The sequence below is a fragment of the Elaeis guineensis genome, chromosome 1, assembly GCF_000442705.2.
Source record: "Elaeis guineensis isolate ETL-2024a chromosome 1, EG11, whole genome shotgun sequence".
In the NCBI taxonomy this organism is placed as follows: Eukaryota; Viridiplantae; Streptophyta; class Magnoliopsida; order Arecales; family Arecaceae; genus Elaeis; species Elaeis guineensis.
The window spans coordinates 12,060,323-12,074,520 of NC_025993.2; positions in this window are offsets into that span (position 1 = coordinate 12,060,323).

Sequence of the window (14,198 nt, forward strand, 5' to 3'; positions counted from 1 at the left end):
GTTTGTTGATTTGTACATAGGTTATATAAAAGCACGTTGCTAAGCATGAGTCATCCTCAATTTATGAAAAGATATAACGTTGAATTTTCTGATTGGTTTCATAACCATGTAACTATTGAAGGGATAAGTTTTAAGTACTAGATTTTAGTAGATGCACCAACCTAACTATTAAAATGTAATATTTCTCAGGTTGACGAATTACATCGACAAGCTGATATCTCCAATGATCTTTTTTCTTTGGCTTCGAGTCCATCATTTACTTCCAAGATGTACCATGGGTTTGATATCAATGGTTATCATTTTCATACATTTTCAAAGGATCAAAGCATGGGATCTCAAAGTTTAGGAGTACTTTGTAGGGGAGACAATAATTCTATGAAAAAAGAGTATTATGGAGTCATTGATGAGATTTGGGAGCTGACTTATCTTGGATCAAAATATATATATCTTTTAAGTGTGAGTGGTATGATGTCCAATATCTAGGGTCCGGATATAAAGTTGATAAGTTTGGGGTTACAAATGTTAATTTCAATAAGCATTTAAATACAACTGATCCATTTATCTTGGTCCAGCAAGGAGAATAAATATTTTATATTTCAGATCCTATCGATTCTAATCGGGTAGTTGTAATGAAAACAAAACCAAGAAATGTCTACAATATTCCTTTAAGTGGAAATGACATAAATGATGACAACACAGAGATTGAGGAGGCCTATCAAGAAGAGGGTGTAGATGCTGGACACATCAATCAACCATTAGATAAAAATGACAATATTGGCACACTTAGTAGGGATGACATTGCTAGTGAGGAAGTGCCACTTTCACTAGCCAAAGAGATTGAAGATCGTATTGCTCATCCTTCTAAATTTGAAGATGACATATCTGATGATAATAATGAAATTGGGATGGAGGATGCAGACAATTATAATCATGCTGAAACAGAAATATGCCTTATAGAATCTGAATAAATTTATTGTAATTTTTTTCTTATTAGTTTAAACAGGTTTGTAATTATGAATGTTTATGCTATTTTTATGTCTTTGCTTGTCTATTATATAACAAGTATTCAACTAAAGAATCATAAAAATTTATATCATTTTATGCTTTTGAATTTAACTAATTTTATATCTCCACTTCTTGTTACAGAAATGGCTCCAAAATGCAAAGGCATTCCACATACTATTCCCATAGCCTTACAGGACGAGGACGATATAGTAGTGAGACAACAAGGTAGCACATGGAGGTCAACAAGACAACATGGCATTATATTTAGATCTGAAGGTCAAACTTCTACTGTGTAGCCACCATCTCAAGTTCTAACTGGACACACATCTAGCACACAGGTACTTGACTTTACATGTTCTACTCCAATGAAAAGATATAGTTAATAATCTATATATTTTTTTGTTATATATATATATATGTCTTTATATGATATAATAATTTGAGTTATTGAGTATGTGGCAGCAAAGTGAGGTTTGAGATCAACTTTATATTCTGCATTCATAGTTCATTTATTCTTTAGTTTTCAACTTTCTAAACTCAAAGGGTTAGAAATTACAAGACCCAGAGCTGGCCAACCAGTGTACATCTCAGAAAAAGAAGTCTAAGCATGGTACTTACAAGATAATTAATTTGGACTTAATAACAAATGGAGGTGAGAACAAACTAGTGGTAACAATACCAGCTGAAGACTTTACTGCTCTTGTAGGAAAGAATGCGAAGTACTTGGACAACTATCTTGGCAAAATTATGAGAGATTATACTCGTGCTCCAATTGGGGTCTGGTTGTTTGCTAAGAAAGAGAAAGAGGATATGATGTGGACAGAAATCACGGTAAGAAGAAGTCTATATCTTTAATTATATTGCTTTATAAATTTTATTTTTTTTACACCATTATGTTTGTTTGAATAAGCTTACCATTCTATTTAAGTTTCTCCTATTTATACAAGTTTTTTATTTACATTACAGAAATATTTTGTGGTTAGTTCAGAGAGTCCTCCGAAGTTCAAAATTTTGGAAGAAAAAGGTGACATGACCCCTGATACACCAGAAGTAAAGCAAAAAAAAATTTGCAATCATTTAGGAACGGTCGATGGAACAACATGCCAATTTGACTACGGTCGGACGGAACAATATACCAACTCGACTACGGTCAATGGAACAACATGTCAATTTGACTACGATCGGATGAAACAATATGCCGACTCGATTACGGTCGACGGAACAACATTCCAATTTGACTACAATCGGATGGAACAATATACCGACTCGACTACAATTGGATGGAACAACATGCTAACTCAACTACAGTCGGACGAAATAATATGCCAACTCGACTATGATTAGTCGGAACAACATGCCAATTCGACTACGATCGGATGGAACAATATACCGACTCAACTATGGTCGGACGAAACAATATGCCGACTCGGCTATGATCGGACAAAACAACATGCAGACTCGACTACGATTGGGTGGAACAATATGCCGATTCGACTACCGTCGGACAAAACAGTATGCCGACTCGACTATGATCAGATACAAGAATATGCCAACTCAACTCCGATCAGTTAGAAAATATTCAATAATTATCTATGACGAATGATGATCATATTCAAAGAGACAGCACAGAGAAAAATTTCTTTCACTATGAACTGAAGGCTACAAAATCGGACTAAGGTCTGGTAACAAAAAAAAAATTTATTATTAACTGAAATGACTACAGAATCGGGACTCGAAGTCCTGGTAGAAGATACGCTGACTCCCATCGTCCAATGTGTCAAGCCATCTTAGACTTGAAAGTAGGGGGCAACTATTAGGACAATCAGATTTGCCCCCTCCAATTCTACGTCAGCTCTCATATTCGAGATCGACCTTTATTTCATATCTATATAAGAAGAGTCAAGAGATCCCTAGAGGAGAGGCTCTGGAAAAGAAGAAACTTTCAAAATTCAGCTTCCATGAGAGTTATCTAGCCAAAGCAGAGTCATGTAGCTGAAGCAGAGTCATTATGACTGAACCAGAGTCATCTGACCATCTTCATGGCCAACTAACCATCTTCATGTCATGACCGACTGATGATCTTCATATCATGACCGATTGACCATCTTCATATCATGACCGACTGACAATCTTCATATCATAACCAATCAACCATCTTCATATCATGACCGACCAACCATCTTCATGTCATGGCCAATTGATCGTCTTCATGACCGACTGACCATCTTCATGTCATGGTCGACCGACCATTTTTATGTCATGACCGATGGACCATCTTCATGACCGATTGACCGTCTTTATGATCGACTGACAGTCTTCATGTCATGGCCTACTGACCATCCTCATGACCGACTGACCATCTTCATGTTATGGCCAACCGACCGTCTTCATGGCCGACCGATCATCTTCATGTCATAGCCGACCGACCATCTTCACATCATGGCCAATTGATCGTCTTCATGGCTGACCGATCATCTTCATATCATAGCCGACCGACCATCTTCACGTCATGGCCAATTAATCGTATTCATGACCGACTGACCATCTTTATGTTATGGCCGACTGACTATCTTTATGTTATGGCCGACCGACTATCTTCATGTTATAGCCGACTGACCTTCTTCATGACCGACTGATCGTCTTTATGGCCGACCAATCATCTTCATGTCATGACCGAGGGACCATCTTCATAGCCGACTGACTATCTTCATGGCCAACTGACCATCTTCATGTCATGACTGACCGACCATCTTCATGACTGACTATCAAACAGTCAACTGTCAAATATATAAATATGATACTATAATCATGGGTAATAACTACATGCCATGATCATTAGTGGACATAAACTACCCACTAACTCCATGATTATGGCCCCATAATTGAGGTAACTATCTTTTAGTGCCATAAAATGTGAGACCACATGCTCGACGGTTATACTTGAATCACTTATAAAAGGGAGATAAATGAACAGCATTGGTAAGATACTTTTGAGCTGATACTCTGTTTTTCTAAAAATTCTATCAGCTGTTCATCACTTCCCACTGACTTAAGCATCGGAGGGTCTCCACCGGACACAACTCCGGTTAGTGCAGACTTCTTTTGCTGGTGCTCTTCTCCGACAACGGACACAATAGGAAATTGGCCGCAATATTACAATATACAATAAAAAAATATATGATATACATATTAGTAAACAAAAAATATATATAATATGATGAACTATAAATTTTAGTTATTTTACTATTTTACAAAAAAATTCATCCCTCACAAAAATTTTTCCAAACATATTTTTAATCCGATTCTGATATAGTGAGGATTACATAGGCAAATTTGTTCAATTTCATAAAGTCATTTTTTCGTTCACATACTCCTAATGTAGCGTTTGGTGCATTACATAAGTAATGTTGCTATGGTAATATGATTGCAGAAGGAATATAATTACCTGATAAAATTACAGAAAATCCTATATTATAGTGTTTGGTATGTGCAGTAATGTTGTTGTAAAATTATAAAGAATCCTATATTACAGTGTTTGATATATAATTTAGATTATATAAAATATAAGCTAATTTTTCTAAAGTACCTCTATTCTTGCTTATTGATTATTGTCTATTTTTTAGAGGGACAACTTAATTTTGAGATAAATAATTTTTCATGACATTATGCATTATATTTTATTTTCTATTTTTACCAACTGGGACTATCCATAATTTATTATGATTTATTTTGATGGAGATATTTTGATCCTGAAGTTATCTTGTTGTAAGATCGTAGGATTGTAAGGTTACATATAATCATATAGTCATCTCCTCCTAGGCAATCAGATTATCTATTTTTGAGGTAATGCAGTATTACATATAATACAGTATTATCCATAAAAATAATAAAATAAATAATATAATCTGATTATTTATTATAAAATTATATATAATTTTGTCAGAATTATATGCTGCCATATGCCTCATATGCCTCTTAAATGATATTCAAATATTATTTCTCATCCCATCAGCATCCAAACACACGGCAACCATAATCATTATTTAGTAGGACACCATTTTTATGCAAACGGAAAATAAACCGCTTGATACTTGTTTATACCGGCATAAAGTAATGTTTTGTATATAACTTTTCCATATCCCGAAACATCCAACCCCATACCCAGAAAACCTTTGGATGTGATCCCTCCTCTTTATGCTAGTTATTAGATGCTTCATGCTCTTTGCTTTTGGTCCGTCTGTTGCTTTTGCACTGCAAGGTACTTCTTTTTGCTTTAGCAGAAGATGATTTTCCTATCAATCATTCCAAACAACCCTATCAACCATTCCAAGCAACCAATGGTTCCTTCATCGTCTTCTATTAATTCATCTAGCTCTAGTTTGACTAATATGCTCAACTCATCCTCCAAGTATCTCACATATATAGTTCCAGGCTCTAAACTCATTGGCAGTAACCAGTATAAGTGTTGACTTACTTGTATATATATATATATATATGTATGTATGCAAATATGTATGTATATTTGAAATACTTGGTATATGGACCACATCTCTTACTTAACAAATTTTGACTTACTTTGTTTAGATGTTTTAAATCTCAAAAAATCATTGCTTTCTTAGAGAATTTCAAAAATCATTATCTCAGGGATTGTTTGGCAATGTTTTTTGTTTTCTATTTTTGTTTTCAAGAATCCAAGAAAAATAAACTAGACCAGACATGTATTTTATTTTTTGAAATTAACTATAAAATCTGCAAAATTTTTGGAAGCAAAGAATTATTGCTTTCAAAATATGTGAAATAAAGCAATGAAATAGAACTTTAATGCAAATTCTGTCTTCAATATCAATCTTGATGATGAGGTATTTTGCTGATTTGTAAAGAAACAAAACCACACAAACAACAAAATTACAAAACTCGTCCTTATCTCTACTTCCTTAATTCAAAACGTTTAGATTTTAAAACTAGGTTTGCCGGCCGGTGTTTGAATGTTCCAACGAACAGTTCAAAATGCAAAGCTTTAATCTTTTTTTTGAAAAAAAAAAATTGATAAAACCATGAACTTGAAAATTATAATTTACTCCAATAGAATTTTTTTAGATTTGTGATTTGAGAAATGGTGTTAAACTTCATCATACAACTAAACACCAGTTGTCTAAAATCATAACCCTTTTATTTCAAAAAATAAAACGTATCACAGAATTTATAGTAGGTATATCCAGATGCACCCAGGGCATGTTCTCCTACCAAAGTATGCTATGTTTCAACTAACATTTTCTTTGGGTTCCTCCAGCTATATTAACTTTGCATCAGTGGAAGATGAATTTGAAAACGGCTTTGCAGGTTGTGACAATTATTAGGTTGTGAAAATTCCGTGACGAGATGCTATCGAGTGACTCCATGGTACATTGCAAGAACCCATGCACCATCTTTAGGGTTCCCGAGCACATCCGGCGTTGCAACGAGAAGAACTACGAGCCGCTCATCTTCCCCATTGGTCCCTACCATCATGATCCATCCCAACAATCTGCCATGCGAGAATATAAGCGGAGGTGCGTGCAGTACCTCCTCTCACGCCACAAAAGCTACCAACTGCGCCTACTGGATGATTGCCGGTCGAAGTTAAAGGCCCTGAACGCCAACATCCGACGCTGCTACTCGGACTTTCCTAGATTGGAAGTCGATGAGATGGTAGAATTGATGCTACTTGATGGGTGCTTCATCATCCATCTCTTGCTAAAGCAAAAAAAGCCGGAATTGGAGATTGGCAAGGAGGAAGAGGAAATCTGGGGCATGTTTAATGTGGGAGGTTTGTACACAGATCGTCTTGTACTCTATGACCTGCTGAAGCTTGGGAACCAAATCCCTTTCTTCATCATCGAAAACCTATTTGATATACTCAAAACTTTGGATGACCGAGGCATCGATCTTGTAGAGTGTGCACTCCAACTCTTTCAAGGCATCCAACCCAAACAATCGAAATCATTCCAAACATCGTCCAGGTGTCAGTACCGTCATCTGCTCCATTTGTTCTATTCTTCCCGCGTCCATTCACAAGAAACTTTCAATCGGGAAAATACTTTGCCTGTATCTATGCGAGAGAGGGACGAAAAATCCGAGTGGATTCCTAGCGTGACAGAGCTCACGATGGCTGGCGTGAAGTTCAGGAAGAAGAAGGAAGCAGACAGCTTCTTGGACACAACGTTCAAGGATGGAAAGATGGAGATCCCACCGCTGCGAGTCTATGACCACACGGGCCCCCTCTTTCGCAACCTCATAGCATTCGAGCAATGCTACGTCGATACCAAGGCCTCCATCACAATCTATGCGGTCTTCATGGACTGCCTCATCGATGAGGCCAAGGATGCACGGTTGCTCCACTTGAATGGCATATTGGTAAACAGGGTGAGCACCGATGAGGCAGTGACAGATCTCTTCAATCAGTTGTGCAGTCAGATATTTTGTCCTGCTAACAGGAACTACCTCCAAGATTTGTTTGTAAATGTGAACGAGTATTATGACTCCAGACTTCATTAGATGGCGAGCTGGTTCAATGCGGGACTATTTTAGCAATCCATGGACTCTTATTTCGGTGATAGCAGCAGCCTTGCTCCTCACATTGAGCATTGAGCAAGCGGTGTTTGCTGGCTTGTCCTATTTTCGTTCTCCAAAGGGGTCGTAAGGATGTAGCGCGGCTATTTCTTAGCCTCAGTACTGCAAAATAAATTGGAGTGTGCCGCGTGATTAAGTATGGTGGGTCCTTATTCTGCATTAGATATATGAATTAATATGGTTGTATGTAATTTTGATGGTTCTAGCTGATCTCGGAACTAGAATCCAATTTATTCTCCAAGTAATTTGCTGTTCAGCTAGGTGTTGTGTTTGAAATTCCCCCATACAACTGCCCGGATTTCTCAAATAAAATAAATACTTCTAAGTTTGCAGTTTAGGTGCTTTTGGTTCACCGTAAGAACACTTATCACAAGTTATGTTACTTATTTAATTTATAGGTATCATGTTCAAGGTATTTGTAATATGCTACCAAGTCCTCTCTCTCTCTCTCTCTCTCTATTCTCTCTTGCTTTCTATTTTCAGGTTTTGGATGACTATGGATGACTGTTGTTTACTGTTTGTTCACTAGATTCTTTGATTTGTGCCAGGCAAGTTCTGGACCTAATTTGAGGCAGGTAAATGGTGCAACACTTTTGTTTTTGATATAATACATGAAACAGAAAAAATCAAACAAAAAACTGTTCTTTTTTTAAGATGAAACAGAAAACCATTCTTCTTTTGATGGAAGAAATAGAAAACCGTTCATCCCCTTAATTTTTGACTACCAATATAGCATAAAAATGAATATGGAATGTTATAAATTTTCTAGGGAATATAGCTAGGTCTCTTTCTTTCTCTTTTCATGTCAATGAGTTAGGGAAAGCCTAACTCAGAAGTATGTATATTAATGCATATAGAGTTACATAGTTAGTGCTTACATGGTGGTGTGGATATTGGTCCCCGTCAAAATCAGGGTAAACAGACTGGCGAGACTGGTTTACAGAATTTCAGTTGGCAGAATACAGGTTATCAGGAAATAGACTCTATTTTTAGGATGTTCCAAACAGAGCCCCAGACTCCTGTCTGTGAACTTCAGGTTTCATTCTGCAGGTTTCAGGTGAGTTCCAAAATTCAATGGGTTGCAACTCTGGATTGTCACTGTGTATAAACATTGTTTCTAGGCTTCAAAACAGAAATTGTTCAGATCTAGCTCTGAATGGGGGTCGATTTGAATGGAGAGATTGATCCGAATAACTCAGATAAACACAGGCTTTTTGTAGTAAGTTACAGCAGGCCTCTCATGCAATTGGTTGTAAATTCAGTAGCTGACCACCATTTCCATAGCAAAATGTTCTGGTTAGTCATTAATTTAACCTGTAAGAGTTCCTGCTTCAGAGATAGATAGTCGGATCTATTGCAGAGTGGCAGTGTGAAGGGCAGTTCCTCATTTCTATTGATAGTATCAAGGGCCTCCGTGACCTTGATCTTTTTGTTTATTGATAAGAGAAATAGTAGAGAGAACTTTATTTTCAGAGGATGGACCGACAACCAAGAATCAAGCTAAAACGAGATATGTGCTCCATTACCGATTTGAAATCTTACCAGCTTTTGAAAAAGCTCAACTATAGATAGAACTTGTTTCCAAAATGGTGAAAGCTACTGTTGGGGTATCATATGGAATGATATCTATTGGTGATGGTAATAGAGTACCTTTACAAGGGTGCTCCATGGGGTTGGTACGCCTGAGAACAGTTTCCACCATCATTTACAGAACAGAATCTGGTTGAGAATTTTGATGTTGGTTACTCCCAAAACCCCAAATTCTTTTGGTCTGCACACTAAGGACCAATTCAGTAAACAATTACCAAACTTTTGTGAATTGTTTCAGAGGAATCTGTGTTGAAGTTTGTCAATCTTCCTGATAATCTCAGTTGGCAAAATAAAATTGGCTACCCAGAATGTCATAAGCGGCATGATGACAGCGTTAAAAAGTGTTATGCGGCCTGTAATGGAAAGAAATCTACCTTTCCAACCAGCTAGTTTTTCTATAATTTTTTTCAAGAGTGGAGTCCAGTTATCCTTTTTGAGCTTACGAACATGTAAAGGCGAACCCAGACATACAAGAGGAAAGGTTGATGTTTGACTTCCCAAGATAGCGGCTATATATTCTGTGTGTTTTTTCTGAATTCCCGCACCCAGGATCTTTAATTTTTCAAAGTTTATTTTTAAACCCGTTAAAAGCTCAAAGGAGTAAAGAATAAATTTCAGTGTTGTGATGCTCTTTTTTTGTACTCCATAGAAAATGAGAGTGTCGTCAGCAAATTGAAGATTTTGAAGGTGTTCGGTGACTGCCTTGTTGCCTATGTCCTCAATCAGTTGGTGCACAGGTGCTAAACAGAAGATCCAATCTAGCGTATCATCCATGAGAATGAATAGTTGGAAAGAGAGTGGGTCTCCTTTGTCGCAGACCTCGATAGTGTTTAAAAGGCTTCCCCAAAGTTCTGTTTATCATAATCAAAGATTTTGCTATAGAGATGATGTCAAAAATCTAGCTGCACCATTTATTCTCAAAACCTCTTGCTTTCGGAAGGTCGAGCAGAAAAGGCCATGCAACATTGTCAAAAACTTTTTCACAGTCAAGCTTGTAAAGAATTCCTTTATATTTGAGAGAGATAGCCTGGGATGCGATCTCATTTGTAGCAGCAAAATTGTCAGCTAGAGTTCTACCCTGGATGAATACTGATTGGGTTGAAGCGATCAATTTATCAAGCTTAGTGGCAAGTCTTAAGGATAGGACCTTAAATATGTTAGATGTATGTCTTAGAAGTCAATTATTGGCTGATGCATATTATAATTTCAGGACATAATATTATACTTATAAATTTTATACATTAATAAAATGGATAGTTTTTATTCCAATCATGATTTATATGTGTCCATGATTTGTCTAAAGGATTAACAGATGATGATATATATATTCTCAAAGTATTAAAAATTTGAGACATATATTATTAATGGTTAATTTCTAAAAGCTCCCGATTAAGGAATCATCATGGAGGACAGTGATTAATCCAATTAGATCGGTACACGGATCGCTTTCCTTTTGGATAGATGAGTCTCGAGTCTACAGTATAGAGACATTGGGGCAAGAGTATAGGTGGTTGTTAGAGAACAACTTGCACTAAGCATGACCAATACGAAAAATCACTTGAATGTCTACTCACTCGTTCAGTGGTTTACTCGATGCTGCAATGGTGTGAATGATTCTTTGACCTACGGTGCCTCTATTATTCACAGTGAGGCTACTATAATTTGATCGCATATATACTTGGTCTCCTAGCGATTTGAGTCTTTGTGGTATATATTGGCTACAGTAGGTTCAAATTCATTATTTGGAGTAAGATGCACCTAGAAAAAATCTATCGATCTTGATAAAAAAAAGAAGTCCTATATGATTCACAAGATTGAGATCAAGAAATCTTCGACTGAAGCAAGTGTGAAAACTGAAAAAGAATTTTCATAAAAATTCACAAATGAATCAAGTCGAGCCAATCTTGCATATAATTGATGTTGGGGTTGGACAAGTTTTTCATGACCTCCATCTAGTTGAGACTCACAATAGAAAGACTGAATCACATGATAACTGCATCAAGAGATTCAATAATTTTATTCTATTGGGTTGCCACTACATACTGCTAGGTGTCACTGGTGGATTGTGAGACTTATCGAACGTCATTTTGATGATCGATGATCCTTGATAGGCAAAGTTAGAATGATTTCAATCTATTGAAAAAAATTTCAATGATATTATAATAGGGATCATAGTATATCTCACTATCAGATATAATAGAATCTATGGGATCATACACATAAAGATTTTTGACTGATCAAATAGTTGAGTTGTGATTATGAATCACAGTTGGATTTAATTATCAATGTGATTGATGATTAATCCAATACAAAAGTTGCAATAAAGAAATTCACTAAGAGTTAGTGAGTTATAGGAGAATTAATTAGCAATTGGATTGTAATTTGGCTCAATCTGATGGAGTAATGGGATTAAGATCAAGTATGATTGAATTAGATTCTATTTGGTTTGGTTTGGATTTTACTAGATCAAGCTTGATTGGATTATGAGATCATCCAATTGTAACTAATTTTCTAATTGAATTAGAATCTAATTAGAGAAGAGATTGGGTTCCTAGTTGGACTAGAATTTTTTTCTCCTTCAGTGTAACCAAATTTTAATTGGTTAGGATTAATTAATCACTAAGAGAGATCCCAATTTGATTGGGACTCTCTCTCCCTAGCGCCCCCCCATGTAGCCATGCCAAGTTTTATCGCCTCCCTTGGTTTTTGCATGAGAAAACCCACGCCCAAGCCTTCTCCATGACTCTCTACTTCCCTTTCTTGGATTAGGATGAAGTTCTATTTGAATTTGAGTTGTAATCAGATAAGGTTTTACCTTATCTCTTCTTGGATGCCTAATAAAAAGAGGAGAGAAAAGGGGGCGTGACACATGAGTAGAGAGATCTGATTTTTATCATGAAAAATTAGATAGAAAAGGAGCATGGGTCCTTGTGTGGGAGCATTCCTCTATTTGGCATGTGGGGTTTTAGGAAGAGAAAAAGAGAAAAAGATTTTCATCTTCTTCTTCCTCCTCTGCTTCCTCCTATTCTTCTTCTTTTCTGAGAGGGTCTGAAAGAAATAAAGAAGGATCCTATTCGACCATCAAAAAGCGGTCTCTGCAAGGGAGCTAACACTCCGAGGAGATCAAGAGGTCTCTAATATATTAGATCAAGATTTTGTATGAATACCTATAGAGGTCGGATGATTATGCGGTTCGAAGAACCTAGATATCCACGATTATCGACTGCGGTGTAGATCGATCTATGATAAAGTATGGAGATCGGTTCTCATCTTCTCTTTTATTTTAAAGATCAAATTTTAGATGCATGATCTATGTTCATATGATAGATTCTATTAGGTGGTTTGGTAGATCTAATTTTATGCATGATTAAATTAAAACTATTTTAATCTAGATTTTATTTTTACTGTTAAATCATAAATTTTGAAACTACATGCATAAAACCATCCATTTCTAACAGTGGTATCAGAGCTAGATTCTGATATGAACATAAATCATATTGATCTAAAATTTGATTTATAAAAATTAGATCTAAACTTAATTAATTGATTTGACATCGTTCTGATATAAGATTGTCCTGATATAATTCAGTTATACTAAAAGGTTATCTTAAAATGATGTAGAATATTAAAATTTATAAGATCTGAAAATTTTGCATAATATATAATATTATCATGATGTAGTTTCAGATCTGAAATTTATTTTAGATCTGAAATAAGTTTGTTTGCTTTCATATCTGAAATTAGTTTCAAATCTGAAGATATTTTGTAAGTTTTCTTTCGGATCTAAAATCCATTTCAGATCTGAATTCAGATCTAAAATTTTATATCAAGATCTAAAATTTCTGCGTATTGGATTCATGGATAGATCAATTTGGATCCTTAATTTGATTAGATCCTAGGATTCTTGATTGGCACATGATGGGCTCAATCGAGATAGGCAATTGATCTAATTGAATCAAGGAGTTGCTTGCAATTAGGTTAAGTCTACTCGAGATCAAAACAATAGTTGTAGGATCAAATCGATTAAGTTGTATGTGTTCTAAAATCTTAACCCATAATCTGGTCTTGTCTCAGTGGCTCAATCCTCGATCACTTAGGTTAACCCAATTTGAAATTGGTCAGGATCAGTTGGTGTCTAAGGCAAGTAATGTTGAGGATCTTTCAAAGAGGCATGGAGATCTGGAACCAACACAAAATCAACAAAGAAGGGGCATCCAAGCAGGAGATGACAGCCATAAAGAGAGAGGCAGCAAGATCTAGGTGCTAGGGATTAAGGCGCTAGGGTTTGGGGTGCCCACTTTCAACCCTAGAGGCGGCTAGGATTTTTTCAAGAGAAAGGGGGGCATGGAGAACCAGAGAGAGAGAGAGGAGAGAGGTAGGGAGAAAGGCTCTTTTCATTCCTATATATCATTTGACCTAGTTATATGTATATATACCTATACAAATAGATCAAATTCTAGTTTAAAAATTACCATGGCTAATCCATTATGATTGCACTCAATCCAAGCTCATGTACACCCATGACTTGACATGCTCTCACCTCTTTGGACTCAAACTTAGTCCAAACATAGATTAGCCCCTTAAAGCCCATGTCTCTTGGGTCTCAAGACTGTGGAGGGCCGAACCTCCATCTTTGGACCACTGCAAGAAAATGAAGTATTAGTGATGGCTTCTAGTAATGGTGAACACACCGTCACTAATACTAAGCTTTACCGACTAAATATTATGATGAAAAAATTTTTCGTCGCTAAAAGATCGATGAATTATTAGTGATAGCTTCAATACTTATTAGCGATGGCTATAAATTTAAATTTTAAAAATATCTATTAGTGACGGCTTTAGCGATAAAAGCTAGCCGTCGCTAATAGTATATCCTAAAAACACCCCTTGGATCCCCGACTACCTCCCATCTTCCCCCACCTCCCCTCTCCCCTTGCCTCCGGTCCCCCTTCTCCCCTGTCACACTGTCGGAGCCCCCGACCTCCTCCCCCCAG